We start from the raw sequence: 23,291 nt of genomic DNA on the forward strand, positions 1-23,291 counted from the left end.
AATCAGTACCTGTGGAAGGCACAATGGGTTTCAGTACATTTTGTTAATATACTAATGGTCTTTTTGTTTTGTTTTGATTTTTTAACAAATGCATGCCTTCAATACTCACTGAATTTAATTAATTGTGGTTCCTGCCTACAGAGGAATCACCCAAGTGGCCAGCACTGGACCATCAGTTCTTGGGTGTCCTGCACCAGAATGTCCCTCCTCACCAAAGGATTGTCCATCTGTTGCTGAGAGTGGTGGTTAAAGATCAAAAGATGTACATTAAATCTTATTTCTGTTTTCTCAGAAGAAGTTCTGTGTGAATAATCAGTAATCTTCAAATGCAAGAGACTCTTACAAGAGGCTGAGTGACTCCCAAAATTTTGGATGAATTAAAAATGTAACCAAACCAGTAGAGAATGGGTAAAAGAATTCTACTCCTTTCTATATATTATCAGTTTAAAACTGAACTGCAGCAAGTGAAATAGGAAACAAAATCCTTGACAGTTCATTCCAGAGCTACCCTTATGAAACACCAATCCTGTCATTTATTTGCCTTGTCCTTGATAAATACGCACAAAAGAAGGGAAGACTTTACAGCAGAAAATATCAATAACGTCTTAAGGGAGTCAGGCAAAATTGGTTTGTCTATTTACAAATCAATACATGAAAACTCTCCATAAAGCTGGTACTTATTTGACTTTGATGCCTGAGCATTACTGAGGGTGTCACGGGTTGTTCTCTGCACTGTGTAATGGCACAGAGAGGCAAAGCTGTCGTGCTGTGCTGGCTCTCTGGTTTCCCACGTGTGTCCTTGTGCCAGCACAAGCCAAGAGGCTCCATGGGGTCATGGAGGAGTGCTGAGCACCCCTGCTGATGGGAATCCCACAGGGATGTTCCTCATCTGCCCTCCCTGCCCCTCCACGCTGCCCTGATCGCTGCACTGAGAGTGGAACAGAAGAGCTCAGGCCCTCCTGGCATCAGCATTTCCTGGAATATCAGCAGGGTTTTGTGGAATGATGTTTTCTCCTCTGTTGTATTCCCTAGGTCCTGGAAATAAGTGGAAAAGGCTATGCAGACTCAGCTGGGACAAGTGAGATGGGTCAAAACATTTACATCAAAACACAGGCGAGATATCAGCTCTAAAATCTGCTTCCACTTCCCTCAGGGAAGGCCCAGGTCTGTCCCTGGAAAAGGGGTGCTTTTCTGTCTGTGCAAGACTTTAACTGAGAAAAGATGCCCAGGTAACCTAAGAGCATCCCTCCTGCAGCTACCAGGACTTGGAAATGTTTCCCAGAAAAGGAGTGAGTGAAGATGCAGAGATGAAACCTCTCATTAAATCAATGGAGCAGAGCAGTTGTGGAGTAGCAGAGGAGCAGCAAAAGGCAGGCAGCCCTTCTGCAGGGCTGAGACAGCGATGGCAAAGCAGATAAGCACAGTCACTAAACACAGCCAAGACCCCAAGCATCAATCTAAACCCTACAATTACGAAAATATTGCCCTTAACGTCGCTTGCAGGATGTACAATTAACCCTAAGAAATCAGCGAGAGAAAAACTGATTGGGTAGAAATTCCATAAAATGGGGGTCAACACCTCTTTTGTTTTCTCCATCAGGATTTAAAAAGACATAAAATCAGGGATATAAAGGCCAGCAGCAAGAAATAAGACTTTTTTTTTTTCTCATCCAGCAGTAAACAACACACATCTTTCAGAAAATGAGACGTGTCCCAAGGAATTTGAAATGGATCATTGCCTTTTATGAAACATTAGATGTGTCTGGAAGTTAACACTGAAAATTAGAATGCAGAGAATAGGCAGACCACAGAAAAACATCATTAAGTGCAATGTATTGACTTTCCTTTCACAGTGGGGATAAGAGCATTATTGTTTAGGTAAGTGAATGGGAATTCAAATGGGAGACCAGACCAAATCTACCTAGTTTTGTTTTTTGGGGTTTTTTTTACAAGATGAAATTTCCTGCAGTGTCCTGTATTACTGTATTATGCATTACTGCCTGGAGGAAAGTTTCTCTCTAAACAAATAGATGAAAATATTTTGAGAGAGATCACAAAGGAGCTTAGAGCAATGAGCAAAAACCAAATAGGCAGTGTAAGCATGATTAATTTGTTTCTGCCTGCTCCTCCATTCAGAGAGGGATGAGCTGGGGAAAACATGGTTTATTTGCAAAAGGAACAGATTCCTATCACAAAGAGAATGGGGGCAAAACCACTTTGAATTATTTCTGTTGTCTTTTGTGCAACAAATTCTCTGACAGAAAGATGTAAAACTTAAATCTTCCGCATGCTGGAATGCTCTCACATTGCTTTTTCCAGCAGTGGGCTGTGCTCAGATGCCTTTGTTCTCCATATCTCCCTTCTCCTCTTTGTGTGCTCTTTATTTATGGTCTTCTACCTGTTGGTTAACAAGTTACTGTGCTACATGAGTGGGAAAGACTGGATCTCTGATAAAGGGCTTCGATGAGCAGAGATAGCACTGCTGGCTTGTTCTACAAGGTGCTCCCTGAACAATTTGTGCCACAACAGGAACAGCCTCAGGTTAACAGCCTGTTTTTTGAGTCTTAGACCTTGCTGTGAGCGGTGCAAAGGTTAGGGAGATGAGGTTGGAAGGTGAAGGCTGTCACGACTCTGCCCTGCTGGCACAGCTGAGCGGGTGGTGGGTGGTGCTGAGAGGTCAGGGACTGACTGCCGTGGTTCAGCTTCTCAGCCTGGTTTTGCTGCTGAGCTGGAGGTGTAAGAACCATGCCCTGAATGCAGGAGCAGGAGCTCAGTGGTTTCAGGTGACCTACTTTCCACCCACCCCTGTCCTGATGAAGAAGAAGCTGTGGTGTCTGACTTGGACACACTTTGTGTACAGCCTGGCTGTTGCAGGAACTTTCCTGAATGCGACCCTCAGTTGTGCTGCTGTTCCTGGGTGAGCAGTGGAGCTGCTGCTGCTGCTGCTGCTGCTGCCCAGTGAGGCCAGCAGCAGCTTCATCTCCCTGTTCCTCAGCTCCGTCCTCCCAGGCTGTCTCCATCTCCTGTGTGCTTTCCTATCCAGGTTTGTGATAACCTGGCATTTGTACTGATGGTGACTGCTGAAAATATATGTGTGCTTTGGATTTCATAGGGATTTGGTGTCATTTTGGTCCTTTTTAGAGCTTTGCTACTCTTTTTTGTCCCTGAGAATAAGTCCTGATTGTGCTGGTGATAAGTCCAGCAAGGGCAGCTCCCAGATGAGTGGGAAAAGATGTAAGAAAGTTTCCTCCAAAGATTTGGAGGAAGGTAATAGATTTTTCTCAAGGTTTGTGTGCTTTTATGAAGTGTAGAATAGCAGTAAAAATTTTATTTTAAGCTATAATTAACCTGTATGGGGTGAAATGAAAAGAGGTTGAATGCACCAGCCACAGGACTCTAGGTTATGGCATTTTTGTTCTTCAAATCACATTATGACCAGCTCTAAAGAAAACAGAAACACTGGAAACAGTTTTCTGGGGAAAAAGTGAATTGCTTATTGCTCAGCTGTGGTTAAGAGGTTTTCTCCCTCTTCCTTCCCCCATTCATTGCTAAGTTATGTCCTCCCTGGTTGTAATTCACCATAAACACCTCAGGGATGGAGGGAATGATTGAAAAAACAGGAAAACGTTTGAAAGCCTTGACTCACTGCCAGCAAACCACCTTCCACTGCAGTTAAATATCTGTTTGCATTTGAATATTTGATGGAATCTGGTCGAACTCAAATGAAACTGTTGCTGGGAGAGAGATAATGCTACGGCAATCTATAGTAATGATCTGAAGCGGTGCCATTTGCAGCAATGGCTCTGCTATGGCTGCTGCATTGTTAATGAGAGCACAGAAACACACAGAGCCCATTAATGCCAGGGAAAACCTGCAGGGAGCTGGGCACCAGGAGGCCCTCAGCTCCCATCCTCTGTGCCCAATGTGGAAATTTCCACTCAGCCCCTGACACGCAGGGATTGCCTCCCACTGACAGCTCCCAGCTGAAGAGCTCAGGGGAGCCCTTCCTAACCCATCCCACTGTGCAAAGACTGGGATTACTGAAAGCCTGGTCCTTCTGCAAAGGGCACACCAAGGAAGAAGTAGAAAGACAGGATTTCCTATCTCTGATGGCTTCTGAAATGAGTTTGCCTGCAAACCACTAATCCCTGTGCTACTAAACAGTTTCACTCTCCCATACTGCGACAGTTTTCCTTCCTGCTTTTCTCTAACAGCTACCACAGTCAAGGATGGATCAGTTATAGATTCCCTCACAAAACATAAAGCCCTAAACAAAATGAAAAACTCACTTAAACTTAGTGGAAGATTCTAAGATTAAGTCCAGAGCTAAAGCTGACCCAGAGGTCATCTCCGAACTCCTGCAATGGCTAAAGATGCTCACTTCTAAGCTGGGTGAGATCCTGCACACTGAACTGGGGAAAACACAACTGGTGAGGTGACAAATGGGGCCAAAATTCTTCCTCAAAGGAAAGAGGAGCCAAAGGAAAAGGGCAGTCACATCTTTTGTGCAGCAGGCTTCATGCCAAGGGAAAAGGAGATGTCAGGCTGTCACTGCTTCCTGCAGCACTGCTGAAGGGGTATTGGCAGGGAGAAGAAAGCTCACCTTGATCTTCTGAGTAATTGTATTTCCATGAAGTGTCACTTCCTGCCAGCTCACAGGTGTTCCCACCTGTGTTTGCTGCCTGAGCACTCAACACCACCTCCAAGGGGTGGTTGTGGAGGCCCTTTCACTGAGCTGCTGCCAGGCTGAATGGAGCAATTCTCATTTTTCCCATCTTTTTTCCCTGCCTCCATTCCACATACAGCACCGCCAGTTAAATTGCTGGGAGAAGCTGGGACAGGGGGACTCTTCCCATTCAGTTTTTATTATTGGCACAGTAAACAGATGTGGGAGTTTTCCACTCCAGTTTTCCCTGGATGCAGGAGAGGATTTAACCAGCACAGCGACTGCCCAAAGGGAGATGCTCTTACCTCACATGGCAAAGAGCTGATACTGTACCTGGAGAGAGAATCCATGAGTAGGTCACTTAAAGATCTGCTCCTTGAGAGATTTCCCTGTGCCTTATTCTGAAATATCAGGCTGTGCCCTCACCTGGCAGGGAATCTGAGATGAGACAGGTCCTGGTGCAAGCTGATCTGGCTATTTGGACACTGGTTTCCAACAGCTGAAAGAGACCTGCCATCAGAACCAAAGAATGACATTTCTTTCAGCAGTGACCATTTAAACCCAAATTATTTATTCAGGGAATTTATCAATTTAAAGAAGAAATCGTTAGTCAATCAGATTCTGAGAAGTACCATTCACTCAGGACTTGCAATACTGATCTCAGCCTTGTGCTGGCATGTGGGGTGTTTATTCAAGCTTGACCCTTGAAAAGGGTCATCAAGCCCCTGTCCCAGGGTATTGCTGTTTGCTTTCAATTGCAAATGAACATTGGATAAGGACTTAATCTCCAGTTTGCCTTGTAGAAATTGATTTATCACTTAATAAAACCCTTGCTGTGATGGGGAGAGAGCAGGCAGAGCCTGAGCAACAGCTCTATTGTGCTGTCAGTATAAATTAGAGCTAAAGATGTTACTCTTTAACTACAAGCTTTGGGGTTTCTGTGTTTTCTTACAAGTGCAATTTTCAGCTGACAAAAGGCATCTTGCACAACAGATCCTTTCCTGTTTAGGGTTTCATCCCACACGGTTTTCACAGCCTTGCTGCCCTCTGAATCTCCTGCAGGCAGCATCATGCAGGGGAGAGGGGATCAAACTACAGGAAAGGCAGAGTCTGCTTTCAGGGGCTGGAAATTGTAGTGTACAGCTATTGATGATAATTATAGGGAAAAGGTTCATTGATTTACACTCTACTTTCTGAAAAACTGAGGTTTCAACAGAACCAGGGAAAGGAAAAAGTAATAAGCTAAGACATCTGTTCTACTTTATCTGTTATTAGAGAGGATAGAGCTGGCTTCAGGTGTCTGAGAGAGTGATGCTAAGCTCCAAGACAGAGTTAATTCTGAAGAAAGAGCTTTACTTCTAAAGTACACACCAGCTTATTTTTACTAGGATGTCACCCCAGGCTGAGCAGCTGAAATCTGGAACAAGAGTGCATCAGCTCTGTAGAGATGGCCTTGTCCTGAAACAAAGGTTCAGGGTAGGGTGCAGGGACCACGTCTGGACTTCATCATTTGGGAATTGCCTGAATGTGCTTCCTCTGTAAGGAGACTGAAAAGATGATAGAGTAATGCTCAGTCAGGAATATTGAAATGCCAGCTATAGATAGATGGATGGGGTGGTATCAGCTCTACCTAGAGCTGAGAGCTCTTGATCTCCTGCCTGACTGCAGATCCTGCTGTAGCTGAAGGTACAGGTTGGACATCCAGGAACAGGCAGTGCCACAATGGCAGCCTGGAGTTTTTATGCAGAGGAGCTGAATTAACATGAGTGGTGGCTATGGATCCAGGAGGCCAGGTCTAGCTCAGGGCTTTTCCATGTCTGAAGACTCCTGTCTCTTTTTAATCCTGCAGCTTGTTAAAATCAGTTTTGTCTTTTGCATTCAGCTTCTGAGATGTTCCCATGAATTGTAGATTCCATAATTCCTGATTTCACCCAGCCCAGGACTTGGGGGTGGCATAAACCAGCCTGAAATTCCCTTGGCATAAACAAAAATTCTATAAAGTAATATTAACCAGGGCTTATGGAGTTAACTTACTATGGCATAAAAACTCATAGAGGAGAGGAAGATTTATTTATAAGTTAACATTTTTATATACACGCATGCATATATATATTCATTAACTTGCTAGAATATATATTGGGAACATTTAATACATTCTTCAACAGCTGAGAAATTTCTGTTCAGCTCACGAATTCATCACCACAGTGAGTGATAATGAGCCTTTTGCTGAAGGATGCAAATCCTCCAGCATCTCTGCATTCCTGGGGAAGGAGGGACTAGGAATCCAGGCTCTCCCTGATACTGAGGCTAGACTGAGAATGGAAAAAATAAATTAACCCTTGTAATTTTTGCTAAGTGTGTCTATAATGAACCATATTTAATCCTAAAGGTAAAAGTATTTTAAACAGAAAGTAAATGTGGACCTGATGTACCTAATGACTGTTAATCAAAGAAGAATTAGGACTTAGGACTCTTCTTTATTAGAAAAAGGTTTTCTAATATTTTGTTAAATCTTTCCTACAGAGATTTATGCTCTGGTACTACAGAGAACAAAGTCTTAGGAATATCTTCCAAGTTAATTTCCTCTAGAAAACAAATAATTGAATTTGCGTATTTACTTGCCATTATTTCACACTACTTTTGGGACATCTTATTTCACTCCTTCATAAATTCATTTGTAGCAACTTATTTTCTTTATTCTTATAATATTCTTATATATTCTTATATATTCACATCACAGTGATCTTGGAAATATTTTTCAAAATCACTTTGGTTATTTTAGTCATGACTTACCAAAACGTTTGCACTCAGTGCATATTCTAATCTACAAAATAACATTTAACAAGCATTCAAGGTCTTTTATACAAATAAAAATATATATGTGAAGGTGAGGAGTTTGTGTAACTTGCTTTGTATGGAAGAAAGAAGAGAGCAGAGAAGCAGCCTGTCAGACCACAGTTCTTACTGTTATGACCACTGGTGACCAACAGCCTCCAAAATCACACCTCTCCTCCTGTCTTTTTTTTCAAACAAAACGCAAATCTACCCTTTTAAAGATGTCTTTGCTGGTCTCTATGATCGCTCCCTCCTTTTCCATTTAGGGAAACACCTTTTTTAAATAATAATAATAAAAAAAATAATTGTATTGGATATACAGATTTGTGTGCCAGTGAATATTTTGGTACTCTGCACAAGGAAACGCTGACCATATTCATTTTTTTTTTGTCCTGTAGGCAAAAGAGATCTTTTCTTTTTGAAGTTCTCCATTGCCTTAAGAACACTTAACAGAAAATTTCCCTCCTTGCACTAACAGGACCAAAATTCTAAATGAGCTGAAGGGGAGGCTGCAATCTTTCATTAGCTGCTGAAGAATGCACCACACCATCCAGCTTCGAACATTCTGTCAAAAATATAATTAAGCCATCTTCTAAGTAATAGTAATGATGTCTTGTATTTTCCCAGATGCTTTTATCCCTGCAAAGAATATATTTCAGAAATCACAGACCTCCTCCTGTCTCCCTTTATTAAAATAAATTTTGAAAAAATGGCATATCTACTTTGATGAGAGGTATATTTATTTATGCATGCATGTATGTATGTATGCATGTATGTATGTATGTATTTATTCATTTATTTACACATTTATTTATGTATCTCAGTGTTTATCAATGAGATAATTTTAGTAAAGGATACATGGCAGGGTCATGTGCATGTATATTCATGAATATGAGTCAGGGCTGGAATTTCTTTCTCAAATCCTTGAAGTGCATCAGCCTCTTGTGCCACCCTGCAACTTTGCACAGCTTTAACCCAAGGAATCGAGGAATCCTTTGTTCAGCTGAAATTCAAAATGTGCTTCACACTCTCCAGGTGCTGCAAAAATATCCAAAACCCCTCCTAACAGGCAACAATCTTTATTTTTTTCCTCTTTTAACACTGGAGGCCTCCTGTTTCTAAATTATCATGCCTTTAGGGACAGGGCTGTGAGTGCCCAGTGGAGAGACCCTCGTGGACAGGGGGTGGCAGCAGGAGCCCTGTGAGGTGCTGGTGACATCTCTTCATCTCAGCTCCTCTCTTGGTGCAGGCAGAGCAGGAAAATCAATATAAAGTATGCCCCCTTCTATTTTATTTATTTATTTGCTTTTATCTTTTTTAAGGGAAGTTTAAAAAAAAAAAAATCAAACCCTGTCTCTAACTTGGTTGTCCCTTATGAGGGATTTTAAGGTAATCTTTCATCAGCTTGCTTTAACACCACAGGAAAAAATCTCCCTCTCTTGCATTCTTACTTCAGGCAACTGAAGCATGAAATGGGAAATCTCATCTGCAGTGGAGAGCAAATGTGTCACCTTATTTATTAATTTCATCATCAGCTGAAGACTTTGATTTATTGGACAAGCCCAGCCAGAGTGTTTTGAATAAAAGCAAGAATAAAGACTAGCTCTGGAGAAGGTTGCTGAATATTTTCTTTTGATTATTTACACAGAGATGCAATGAGAAATGTCGTTTAAAATCAAAAATCAAAACACTACGAAACCAGAATCTCTTATGTCTTTTTCCACCCTGTGGGAAGTTTTTATTCCTTTTTCTTTGCCAAGTCTCATCATGGCTTTGGTCACATCACATTCCAGCCCATGCCTCTACAACCTGCAGGTTGTGGAGTGCTGTACCTTGGATCTGTTTGATTTAGCTAAACTTAGCTGCCAACATGATGGGTTGAGACCCTGGAGCCCTGGCTTCAAGGTGCCATTGGCAAAATGAGCAGAATTTAAAATATTTGCAAAGTGCTCACATAGTGCTGTGAGCTCTCGGGCACTCTGCAAGTGCCTGGTATTTTCTTTGCAAATAGGATTTGCATGGATCTGAACATTTAAAATATTGCAAGAAAACGTGAAGTCACCACAGCCAGGCAGGAGGCAGACTAAGAACCTCAGATTTATTTCAGACTAAGAACCTCAGATTTATTTCAGACTAAGAACCTCAGATTTATTTCAGACTAAGAACCTCAGATTTTATTACTGCTTTTGGGACACAGAACACAAAGGCACTATCTTTCAAAAATCGACATTTTCCCCTTTTCTACAGCAGACATACACTGAACCAGTTTCACATAAATTAGTTTAAACTTGCAATAATAGTAATACATCCAGAAGAATGGTGAAGGAGTTCCCTATGCAATGCTGGAGCCTGAGATCTCAGGTATAAAGTCAGGAGAATAGCAAAAACAAAGAAATGGACCAGGCATGGATGCTGGCTCGGGCATGTCCCAGAATGATGTTCCTGCTTCATTTCCCCAGGGCTGATAGTGGATTATCTACTGATGGATAGGTTTTTATTACAAGTGGACATGTTTTCCAACATCTGATCTTCATCCAGATGTTAATTCAGAGAAATATTCTGCTCTGGTTTGTGCAGGGCAGTTGGCTAAGAGCATCTTGACAGTCCCTTGTGGCACTGTAATCCATGAGCCTTGCCAATAAATCACACCATTGCTCCAGCCTTCCCTGTGGAATCACACATGCAAAGGATGTGATGAGGAGGATCAAATCTAGCCCTCATCTTTCTTCAAAGCACTTCTTTTAAGAGGAAATGTGTATAATGAGTGATTCACCCACTCCACTTAACCCACCATTTAATCAGTGAGGGGGGAAATACAGACTGTCCTCATATGCAAATCTCCTGTTTTATGCCTGTAAGGCAATGAAACTCATAGATATAAAACAATTATATTGTAATGTTTGCTTTTTCCTTAAGGGGAAGCCTGTGGCATTTAAAAAACACACATTTAGAATCTTTAAGCCATTGTTTTTGGTGTTGTTTAAGGGATGTGGGGCCAGAGAGTTAACTGAGTTAGATGGCTTTTCAGTCGGCATCAAAAAGAGCAGGAATGAGTCCCCGTTTGACAGCTTGGAGATAAACTGTAAATGTGAGACATAATTTATATGTATTTTAAAAATTCAACAACAACAGCAAATAATTCAAGGAACTCTAGCCAGCTGGTCCTCCTTCTAAAACTGGATACAGCAAGCAGGAAGTCTTTGCACAGTGATGATGACATGCAGAAGCCTTCTATATAAATTTACACATTTATCAAGCCTTTGTGGAATAATAAGCTACAATCTAGCCAGCCTGGGGCAGTCTGCTGTAATTGTTATGATTTGTTTTCCAGATACAGTACAAATTCCTTGGTAATCTTTCCTGAATTTTAATAAGGGGAAGGGAAGACTTAATTAAAGAATGCTTTGTACCTTCTATGGCAGCTGCCATCTGCGAGTGCTTCCTTCTGGGTCTTATCTCCATCGTGCAGCCCCCAGCTCTGCCTTTGTGCAGGGTGCTGGGAACTCACACTCAAGGGGTGAAATACCCATGCTGAGAGGGTTTTGGGAAGCATTAGCCACTTTGGCATCTTCAGTGGAGAGGCAAGAACCAGAGCCCTTTGATCAGCCCTGATGCATTAGAGCATTTATTGAAGACATATTTATTGAAGACAAATGGCATTTATTTTAAGACAAATTAATGACATTTATTTCAAGACAAATTAGGGAATACCCAGTTAACATATGAAAGGATCACAAAACTTTATTTATTTTCTTTTTAGGGAGTATGTATAACATAATTGACTTCTACCAAGAGTAGTCTCTGGAGTCAATAGGGCCTTTTGTATGTTGATATAAATAGACTTTTGTTTTTACAATGAAATAGGGAAATGTAGCTACCCATAGAAGCTGTCAGTAAAGAGGTGAGCTTCTCAGATGCAGCTCTGTACAAACAAAATTGATAATTTATTTGGAAATACATCCTCCCCACCCACAGTTTCATGAATAAGCAACTTTTAAATAGGAGTTTTTAATTAAGGCTGGGTGCCCCTGCTTACAAGGTCGTGAAAATCCAAATAATATGATGGATTTCTTTGCAAGTATGACCCAGAAATTGGCTGGGATTTCAGAGCAGAATGTGTCTGACCACAGCCAAAAATAATTCTAAAAACTAACTCTCCTTGACTTAATGCAGAAAGAGCAAACACCAGAGGCATCTTATGGAGCCTTTGCTCCCTCCTTGCAAAGTATAAAAATATATTTTCTTATGTACCTTTTGCTGTAAGAAATTAAAAGTTTGGCCAACATCTCATTCTTTCTGTTCTGTTAAATGATGCCTGGTACAGCTGTGAAAACTTTATTCTTCCTCTCTTTGCCACATTCCTTTTCCCTTCTTTCCTATCCATCTATCCTAAATGCCTGAGGGCTGAGAAGCTGCTCTGGAATGGGAATCCTCAGCACTGAGCTCCTTCCTTGCATGTCAACCCCCCTTAGGAGCAGCCAGGATGTAATTAATAATCAGTCACTGGAGAGTCAGCAATGGAATCTCCAGATAACATCCATCCAACTTAAGCCTGCCCTCAGCACGAGTTTTTGGAGAAATGTCTTGGGACTTTGTGTCTTCTGTTACACCTTGATATGATCAGACAGGAATCCTCGTGGGAGTGGGGAAAAACACTGGCAGACCTGATAGCCAGGGTTTCATTTCTCCCTGTCTGACTGCACACGTGGTGTGATGCCTTGCTTTAGCTGATGGGTGTGTGAAAGCCTGAAGTGTGGACAGAGGGGTTAATTTGTTGAAAGAAAAATGAATGCCCTTTGTCTTTATCTTCTCCTCTTTTTATCCATTTGCTCTATTCTATCAAACTCTCAAACTCCATCAAGCAAACTGCTTTCCTCTACATCTGGAAAAATTCAGTTTGTATTTTACTTCTATTGCACTTTTGTGTCCTTCCAGCTCTGTTAGCATAGATCAAAACAATCTAGGAGCATATGTTCCTATCAGATTTAATGTGTAGACTTTCTTAAATCTCTCAAAAGACCTTTCAGATCTAAGCCTACATTTAAGTAAGCAATTAATTATTGCAGAACTCTTCCAATGAAAACACAACTTGTTTTCAATTTAAACTGCAGTTCTGGCTCTTTTGAAGTTTCCTGTCTGTTCATTCCAGGCTAGGGATTGTGCAAATTTGATCTCAGACAGTACCTGTCATATCATCAAAGGCATTGGGGAGCCTCCACGTGTCAGGAAGAATCTCCAGTTCTCCGCTCACTCCCGTGGAGTTCAGGGACCAGCAAATTCAGTCACACACATCAATGTGCAAACCACTGAACTGAAACCTCTCTCTAAAACACTTAAAACACTGTATCTTGCCTAAAAGGACACAGCCTTCCCACAAGAACAGGGGGAGGACATTTAATTAATCCTATGACACTGTGAAATGCCAGGCAGGAGGGAGCCCTTGGGGAGGGAGAGGATTTGGGAGTGAAGCGTTTCTTGTCCTGGTTCATGAGCTGGGGACAAAAGCCAGGAGTGATTTTCTGAAGAGAGGGGGTGTCTGTGATTCAGCTGTCACATCTTCAACAGCTCCTGGCGACCCAGTGACCTGACAGGGCAGGGAAATACTTCCACCAGAGCTGGGGGTGAAATATGTCTTTCTGCTGGAAAAGTCCGGGCGGTCCCACAGCTTGTCATGCAGTAAATCGAGTTCACCGTGCAGAGCATCACCTGCTGCCAACCCAACAGGAGGCACCAGAGCCAAGCACAGAGAGCCCCATAAATACACAGAAAGAGCAGAGGCTTAACGTGGGGCTTGTTGTGTTGGTTTTTGAAGGATGGTGCATAATTCATCACCTGGGGGCAATCATGAGAGGGATGTTTAAATTCCTCAGAGAGCACAGAGCTTATAAATAATAATGAACAGAATAAAATGCAAATGTCCTGGAAGGAATCAATAGTCATGAATGAAATCAGCCCTCAGATCCTAATTGAAATGAAAATGAGATGCATATTCAATATGTGCTTAATAGAATATACATAATATGAGCATCCTGAGCTAATGAACAAGATCTTTCCATCATGCAGATACACACAGGCAGGCCCCCCTCCTAGGAAGAGAATGCCAATAGATGCACCCAGCCTTACCATACCTCTGTGAATTGCTATGTATAAATACATATATATTGAGGATAATAGAAACAATGAACTTTTAACCTCTGTTAGGTCTCAACCACAAACATCCACAAGAAGAGCAGCTGTTGTTTCTGGATATCCATGAAATTGTGATAGGTATTTTGCATATTGCTCCAAAAGTAATTGAAGCTTTTGTTTGTGTTGCAAATAGGCTGTGTTGAGGTAAATGTGCTGAGCCTTTATTCTCCTCTGTATTTCAGGCCATTTTGCAGTAGCTGAATAGGTGCCCACATGCTAGTTGCTCTGGTTCCTTGGTAGCCCTTCCTAGGATCTCAGTGACCCACGCAGAAGAGTGGGAGCTGCTGCTCTTCGAATATAATTACAAACAATTCAATTATTTTCTGCACAAAGCTGAGCTGGGGATCTCACGTTACCTCAGCAGAAAGCAGATGTGCACCTCTGTGGGGATGACATGCCCTGATGTGGTGAACTGGCACGCCTCCTAGCAATAAGGAAAGAGCAATCTCCCTGTTTAAAACCAGATTTTTGGTGTTTGTGACTTGGAAGAACGAGCAGCAGAGACAGAACATCAGTGTCATGCTCAGGAGGGTCTTGGCTAGGGCTGCAAACATCAGCTGTCATGAGCACAGCACTGCTGAGAGAGGAGCAGGAGATGCTTCACAGCCCTGGGACCCAAGGAATCCTGACAGCTGGGTAGGTGTGAGGCACCATGGCTCATGTAAGATCACCTCCCTGAGGTCCCACTCCTCTTGTGCTGGAGAATACAAGTTAAAAGGTGCCCAGTTTGCTGCTGAAATGCTGATTGCCCTTTGCCATGCTGGGTGCCTCACTCAGCAAAACAGAATTCCACATTCTGCTCCTGGGATAAAAACCCAAAACCCAAAGCCCTAACTGTGGAATTCTGCCACAGTTCAACCTCTCTGCCTCCAATTCCTCATCTCCACCCCACATCTGTCCTGAGGGTTGAGTGTTTAACATTGCAATGTTTTGAAAATGTTCTAAATGTTCTGTGCTAAATCCTATCTGAAAGTACCTAACTGTTAAACAGATGGAGCTTATTTTATTGCTTTGCAAAGCAAATGTCATCTGTATTGAATTTCTTGCCTTGTCTGCTAACAGAATTCTTCTCTCTGATTTTATTTTTCCATTCCTGAGGAGACAGGGTTGTTGGGGAGGGAGCTGAGCACAATAATTTAAGGGCCAAAAATCTCGTTCTTCCTTTAGTATCCAGCATTAATGTTACTGCCTCATCACTACTGAGCCAGAATCCCACGTGGATATCAGACTGATGGGGTCTTTATCCCAGGCCCATTACTGGATGGAAACACATTCTTCTGAATCTGCACTCCATGACTGGATGGGGGCACTCACTGACAGGGAAAAAAGTGTGTTCTGAGTGTAGCAGAAAGCTGAAGCAAAATCATCCCTCCCTTAGCACAGCACAACAGCTCTTCTGACACAGTGAAGGCTTTGCTAAGAGCCACTCAGCTAAGCTAAGGGCCATTAAGCTGCCATAGAAATCCCTGCAGGTTTTCCTCATGGGGAAAAATGGCTGGAAATTATCACTGGTGTAAACTGCAAGGGTGCAGCTTTGCTCCTGCTCCTGGCTGACAGCTGAGCCCAGGAGAATGCCTGCAGGGAGCTGGAATTGCTCTTGCTCATCAGCTGTCCCTCTGCCCTGCCTCAGCATCTCCATCCCCAGACACGAGCACAGCACTTTGGGAGGGCTTTTGACCAAAAGCTGTTCTCACAGCCAGCTGAGTAATTCTTCTTGTTGTATTCCTTTCTCTTCCAGCAGGTGGTTGTCTGTAGCTGTTCCTTTGCAATTTTTCTCCTTATTTTCTGGCTCCAGGCAGTGGAAAGCCAAGAAAAGAGAGAACATTGAGATGATGGACCTGTCTTCATCACCTGGCCTGCATCCTTTCACCCTGCTTCCCAGACCTGGTGAACTGGGTTCCAGTTCTTCCTCCCTGAGATCCTACAGCCTCTGCACCCTCAGGAGTGTGGCTTTGAGTCATAAGCAATTAGCCTGGAAGGACTTGAATCTATTCTAGGCTGCTGCTGCCAGGTACAGCAGATGCTATCTGTTAGATTTTACTTTCCCAGAAATTCTTCTGATTCATAAAACAGTCAGGATTGTAGACCCCTATTTTGTCAGCTCTTTCTTTCCTGCTGTGTAGCTTTTGGCAGTGGAAATGTGTATGAATGACTACAGAGCTGGTCTTCTTTATTAATATCTTGCTTGGCCAGAACATTGTTGGATAAGCTATGGATCGTCCTGGGGAGTCTGCAAGGCATCAGGAAGTGATTTTCCAGATGAGAAGTAGAAAGAAAGAAAGAAGGAAAAATCTGTTTTGAGCTACACACACAAATTCCCATGGATGCAAACAAACAAAATGGAGAAGAATTAATTCAATTAAAGAGCATTCAAGCTTAAGCTTTGTTTTAGGATTTTTTAAGTGATAACTCATGTAGCTAAACTTCTTTGGAGTTTCCCTGGATTTATTTTTTTTTACATTTTTTTTTCCCAAGTAAGACAATCCCTCAGTTAAAAGGATCAGAACACTCTGAAATAATCATTGAGAAGTAATTCCTCTTGCTGTTCTCGCTGGGGAGCAGCACTCAGGGTGGATGCTGGTCCCAAAGCAGCTGGAGACAGCTCTCAGGATGTGGCTCTCAGCACATCCCTTGGTGCTGGGATGAAGGGGAGGAGAACCACACAGATTGGTGTGGAGCAGATGTTGTTGGGGCTGGCCCTGGCAGCCCAGGCTGAGTCAGTCACAGCTGGCAGGGAAGGTCCACACTCCTGACATCCCTGTCTGGAGGGGACACACAGCAACACAGCTGAGCCCAGGCCTGACAACCTGACCCACACCTCCCCTACCAAAGGGCTGCTGCTGCCACTGCTGGAGGGTGCCAAGGGCAAACTGAGGGGTGTGAGAATGGCTTTGCATGAAATACATTGACTACTTAGCTGAAATTTCACTCCTTTTTGACATATCACAGGCACATGTGATATAAAAAGATACATCTATTTCTAAATCCACCTCATGCTGTTTAGAACAGGGGTGGGAGCCATTCATGTTATACACAGAGGTCGATGGAAGGGGGATCCTGTGAGTTTTAGGGAAAACTCTTACAATAAAAACCTTACCTAGAGCCAGTAAAACATTCACCATTATCACCCCTTCCACACTAGTGGTCCCCATCTTCTATTTCTACACTTTGTGTGAGGGTTATCAACTTTTCGCTACGCCAATGACACCCTCATCTTTTGGAAGACTTTTTGTTGCAGTGACAGTATTAAGATCAGTTTAGCACTTGTTTTGCTGGTTTCAGGTTTTTTAAAGCACAAAAAAAATATTTATTTTAAACAGTAAAATTACCAGATAGGAAGCTAATTTAGTAAGTTGATAATATATTCTCATTTTAATTAGAAGACTGCACATAGAGCTGTCTTCTTGAAGTACAACCTGAAACAATTGCAATAATCCTAAACTGCCAGATCTGATTTTGTTTTCCAAGTAGGAACTAAAGAATATTTTAATTTTTTTAAAAATACATTGGAGAGGATAATATTTCATTTACAAGGGCATTCCATAAGGAAGAGTGACTCAAGCACTACTACGAGACATAGAAAGTGAAAAAGTTAAAACCAACTGAGTTGAAAAACAGTTATGATCACCCAATGAAATAAGCAAATAAAAGCTTCAAAGAAAGAGTTCAGTTTTGCCACCTAAACCTTTCTTACTTTTCTACAAGCCATGGGTAGAATGCTACTGCAATTCACAATACAGAGCTTATTTTAATATTCTGCTCTCTCTATACATATTCCATGTCTGGAAGAACGGGGCTTTATCTTAATATTATCAAGGTCTTTCCATCTTAAAAACAGTGTACAAGAACCAGACTGACTGAAACTGAATACAGCATTCATGGAGAGAACAAATACCCACAAAATTTCACCAATGTCTGATGAAAATCAAGATGTACTCTCTGCAGAGATGATTATGTGGACCCCCCCAACCCCATTCACAAGTGAATATTCTATTTTTATGTATACCTGCTTCCTAACTCTGTTTCCAGTGAAGGAAATAATAAATTATTTTTAATTTCATTTTTATCCATGAAACAATCTCAGAAACTTATTAATGGACAGGAAATGTTGGCTGATAGTAATGTGGTTAAGAAACACATTACTTTATAATCATTTTACCTGGGTTCAGATTAAGATTCTTAAGCCACAGAAGAAATTATTTCTCACTCTTTTCTTGTCAGAGATTGAATACCTAGAACAATTCAGAGTGGAGATAATACTTGCTGAGTTTAACCCAGTGAAAAGGTTGTGGTAGAAAATTTCACAGGGAAGTTTAGGGTAAAGTTGAATCTATTTTTTTGTGTGGTGGAGAGAAAGAAAGGTCCCCACCTCCAGATATGTTTGAGTTACAGGGAAAACAGTGATTTTATCAAGAGGAAATGGGAGCTAGGGAAATATTTCTTGTTTCTAAATAAAAGCATTCATTTTCCCCCACCTCCCAATGCATGGGATGTAGTCAATACAAAATATTGCTCTTAGCTGCCTCAGCATGCATGTCAGCACTTTCTTGGCTTGATTTCATTTCAAAACCCATTCAGACTCTATTCTCCCCATGCTATCCTTCTGCAACTGATTCAGGTTTCAGGTAATATCTTGCTGTCTTCCCTCAAGAATAAAAATCAGAGCTGGCTCCTGTGGGCAGTAACTGATTCTCACATGAGCTAGAGGCAAACCTTAGGGTTCATTCCAAACTCACTCTTTTGTAAGTGTGTCTAGCTTGATTGAAACATGCAAAAAAGCATCATCTACAGCTGTCATAAGCACAGCACTTATCTAGGAAAAAAGGCTTGCAGATGAAAATGATCCTGGGAATAATTGCAAATCCAAGATAAAAAAATCAAGTGACCTCCTTTTAAATACCACAGAAACATATTGGCAAACCTTTACCATTAGACTGGAAAATAAATATCCATCCACTCATGGTCAAATTTCAAATGAACATGATGTAACTAATCAATTTTTGTTTATTTAGCATGCTCTAACTACTCAAGTAAATCTAAATTAATGGCATGAGTAATTGGATTCATTTAAGACCTTGCATTTCCTTTCCTTCTGCTCTGCTGCTTGCTGCTGCTTAAATGGGAGCAGCCAAACCATTTTCTTCTGTGGGTCACACAGACACTGATCACCAGAATTGGGGTCCCAGGTGCCCTTTTCAGAATTATCCTCTCACATGTGGCATAGCCAATGATTAAACCTGCCAGAAAGCTTAGAGCTCCAGAGCAATTCAAACCTGAGACTTCCAGCAAGGAAAAGAAATGTATACAGAAGAGAAACTACCCAGCGTTGTTCCCACTAGTGGGAGAGGGAAGAGGTTAGTTTGAGGTTAACAACAAGGCTTTGGAGGCCTTGGCATGTGGTAAAAATGTCTTCTGGCACAAAGCTGAGCCTCTGGGCTGTAGCTCAGCCTGAGTGGGATGTGATGTGTCCTCCAGCCTCTGCTGGAATTCATGGAACGAGACATTGCTCACTGGGGATTGCACTGGAGCCCAGGTATGCATGGGATGGATTTTATGGAGTTGGTTGATAGTGGTTTGTACCTCAGGGCTTGTCTTTAATTACCTGCTCTCCTGTAGGCCTCCTTCCTCCTCCCAGCACACAGAACTCCTCATGTCTGTCCTGTCCCATGAATCCACGTGCTGTGATGGTTCTACACATGCACAGTGCACATCTACTCCTTTCTTTTCTGGGAATATTGTTCTGTAACACCATTTGCAACACAGGGTGATTACAGCAGCTTTTTTTGCTGTATAGCAGGTAATTTGTGTCAGCCTTTGTCTTAGGAGCCTGGATCTTTACCTGCTCAAAGCAGGTTTGCTTGGCAGGAATTTAAAACATTTCTTATGTCTTAGAGGAGTTTCTCCACTTACATTTTGCTAAAGTGGGGTATAAGGAAAGTATCACTCCATTTTGACTACTCTTATTTAAACTGAAGTGGTGCTGTAAGTCAGCCCATTCCTGTCAATCCTTTTCTGCCACTCTCATGGATGGCATTCCACCAGTGACCTCCTCTCCTCACATGCCCTACAGACACTCCTCTCATCCAGCAGCTTCTTCAAACATCAACAGGGAGCCCTCCACACCCTGCTTCCCACAGCTGCTCTGCCCCCTTTCTAAGCCAAAATCACACTGACTCCCGGTGGTCAGCTTTATTCCAGAGACACAGAATGCATCTTCCTGCCCTGTTTTCTGATCCTGCTCTAACCAACCTGTTGTAATTTAGGTCTGGGCCAGCTCTTCCTTGCTGCTCCTTTTTCCTTGAAGCTCTCCAGCAGGTTTCAATCCAGCCTGGAATCATCTTCACTGCCATCCCTAGGAAAATGCCTTGGTGCACTGACAGGAGTCCATGGCCAGGCCCAGCATGGTTTGTAAACTGCATTCCACTCTGCTGTGGAAGGGAAAATGTCTGCCCAGAGAAGATGACTCTAAATACACAGTGGCATCACTTCCAGAGCCTTGACTGCAAAAATCAACTTTTTTCTCTCTCAAGTCCTCACTGCCAATGTTCATGCACAGAACTGCTGAAAACTGGGGTTTTTTCTTTTCTGGAGGTGTGGAGAGAGAGATGGAGAGTTACTTCACAGCATCTGGGCATCATTTAACCCAACCCAGGGGTTTCTGGTGCCCCTGCAATTCAGTTATTCAATTAGTAACCAAGAACAAGTGCATTCTTTTTTCATCCCATGGTAAAGAAGGCTGGTGCTGCCTGTTGCAGTTTTATTTATAGCTTCCCTACAGAATCCTGCTCTCTCACAGGAAAACCAAGGAATGAGCTGGAGGCTGCTGCATGGAGAAAGGGAGTTCTTTAGGTAGGGGCTGGATGTGGGGTTCTGATAATACTGTGTCACAACCCAGAGAATATCTCTTAGAGTCTGTCTCTTCTCTCTCAAGAGACTCTTCTAACAGACTAGGCTTTTTTATGGAAAGAGAACCCTTTTCACCTAAAACGTTGAAGGTTTTGCAAGGCAAAGTTGGATCCAAAAGGGAAAGAAAAAAATAAAAGTTACTTCTACCAGAGTATTTCTGGGAGAGAACAATCACCTTCTGGCCTTCTCAGCAGCGCTGTCCTCTCTGTGTAGTGGTTAAAATTGCTCAGCAGTGATGCAAATGCCTGGAGCCCTTAGCCCATATGAAAATGGTGTGAGGTGTGTGAGGGTCAACAGGCAGGAGAGCAGGAAAAGGCAAAGGGGTTTTGGGCCAGGAGCAAACGGAGTTGTTAAAATGGCATCTTTTCTAACTAGCAGCAGAACTGCTGACTCTGGTTTAGATTATTGTTCCTTGCCTTCCATGAGCACTAATAGGCTATAAATAAACCCACAAAACCTTACTGCCAGGGAAAGCTAATTTCTGGTGCATTTACTGATGTTTAGGGCTTTCTTTTCACAGCAGATGAAATCACTGGAGTGTTTGCTGTGGTTTGGTGCATAGTAGCTTGAATCAGAGCTTTGCTTGGAGCAGCTCCCAGCACTCCCTTTGTTGTTGGATCAGTGTGAATTTGCAAGGGGCCAGAGGAATTAAGGGCCCACACTGCCTGATTTTGGTCATCAGGATGCCCACTTTTATCTTACAAATACAAACTTTGAAAAAGTACACCCTGTTTTCATCCAGAAACCCACTGAACAGACTTCTAAACCACAGAGATTTTCTTCCCTTGGTCTCTTCCTTGAATTCTTCCTTTGGATTTTGGTCTGTGCAGCAGGGAGAGGTGCCAGTGTTGAGAACACCTGAAAAGCAATTAAAGGCAGCAGCTGCTGAGGAACTGCTTCTTTATTGCCCTCCACTGAAAAGGTTCATGGAAAACTATTTGCTTTCCCTGAACTGCTGAAGAAAATGTTAGACAAGCTGTAGCTCTGTGCAGAGGTTTGTGCCTGCTCTAACCTCTCGCATCCATTTGATATCTGCAAATCTATTCACAAATTATTTCCTATCTGCTTTTCACACTTGCTAGATTCCTGGGATGAGAGGGTCTTTATTTCTTTGCAGGGCTGAACTGCCGCCAACTAGATTAGAAAATGTTACTTTCTGATAGATTTTTTTCCCCTTTTAGCTGCCTACAGAATGCTATACCAAGGTACACCGAAAAAAATAAATTCCACACCAGAGATATGATTTTTCTATTAACCTTCTCACCCCAAACTTCTTCAGAGACATTCATTTTTTCCCCTGGATTTCTATAGAATTTTTCCATAAAAGCCGAAGAAGTTTGCAGAAATCAGCCATTCTTAAGAGAATTTTGTCATGCTCACATATTTGCACATTGCTTTTAAAATCAGATTCCATATAAATATACAATTCTACTATAGGTGAGGCCTTGTAAGGCTTGGTTGGTACATTACAGAGCCCTTCATTTCACCAGGCTTTGGTGAAACCCAGCTCTGCTGTGTTCCTGGTACAAGCTGCAGGAAAAGGTGTCCAGGAGCTGGTACCACACGTGGTTCTCTATAGAAATCTGGTGTTGGCCAAGAACTGGAATGGTAAAGGAAATGGTCCTTTGGGCACTGGGAATTCACCAGCCCATGTGGAGTGAGTCTGCAGCACTTCTTGGCCAAATTCACCATTAAATGAGTGTGCCTGTACAGCATTGCCACTGGGATGTGAAGGCAGGCACAAATAATCAAACCTTTTGAAACATGAAAAAATCCATTTCATATGCAGCTGAAGACACCCTGCAGAAGAGTTCATCCCCATGATGTTCATCCCCATTCCAAAGGGAGAATTCCCACATTCTGATTGCATGAGTACTTGCAGAACAATATGCAGAGTGCTGCCATCAGAGAGGTATTAGCAATCCAATGCAGCCCTGTCTCCTGGGGGTTTTGGTTTTGGTTTTCTTTCCCTGATATTTGCTCTTTCTCTCACTCTTCTTTGTGGTTTATTGTGTCCTTTCAAGCATTAATTTCACAACTGATAAATAAAATTTCCTACTGACTGGGGTGCAATGGCAGTCAGGCCAGGATTTACACTTCCAGTTTAATAAAACCAGTGAGAATGATTTGTTAAATCAATGCAAGAAAAATGCAGGAGAGGAATTTCAGAGTTCATGGGCATGATTGTATAAGATGGAAGTAATAGCTTAGATTTCTTCTGATATAAGCAGTGTTCTCAGGACCCTCACATAGTTACAGTGGTCCTACATTCCTTCTTTATAATGGATTGATGTTTATTGCCTAGGATTTGGGATTTTTTATCCTGAAATCTAGACAACTATTAATTTCAAGATAACTTATGGCTACTCATAAATCTAATGATTCGAGAGAGCTTTCAGTAAAGGGACAATGTGGTAATGATTCCCTTGAATTCTGGCAATGAATTTGAGCAGACTGACTTATGTTCTGCAGGTACCAAACAAATTTATTAATCTTACTGCAACAGTTAGATATCAATGCATTGTGTTGTTAACTATTATATTAGAAAACTGGGGATTTGGAAATCTCTCTAATTATTAGTGGTTGCTGTGGAGAATGGACTAGATCATGATATTTACCAAGGTAGATGTGTTTGACTTCACACCACTTTCCTTCTCCTTGGTGTGTTATTGATAGTGCTCTGTTGCACTCATTC

This window comes from Cyanistes caeruleus, chromosome 13, assembly GCF_971803275.1.
Source record: "Cyanistes caeruleus chromosome 13, bCyaCae1.hap1.1, whole genome shotgun sequence".
NCBI lineage: Eukaryota > Metazoa > Chordata > Aves > Passeriformes > Paridae > Cyanistes > Cyanistes caeruleus.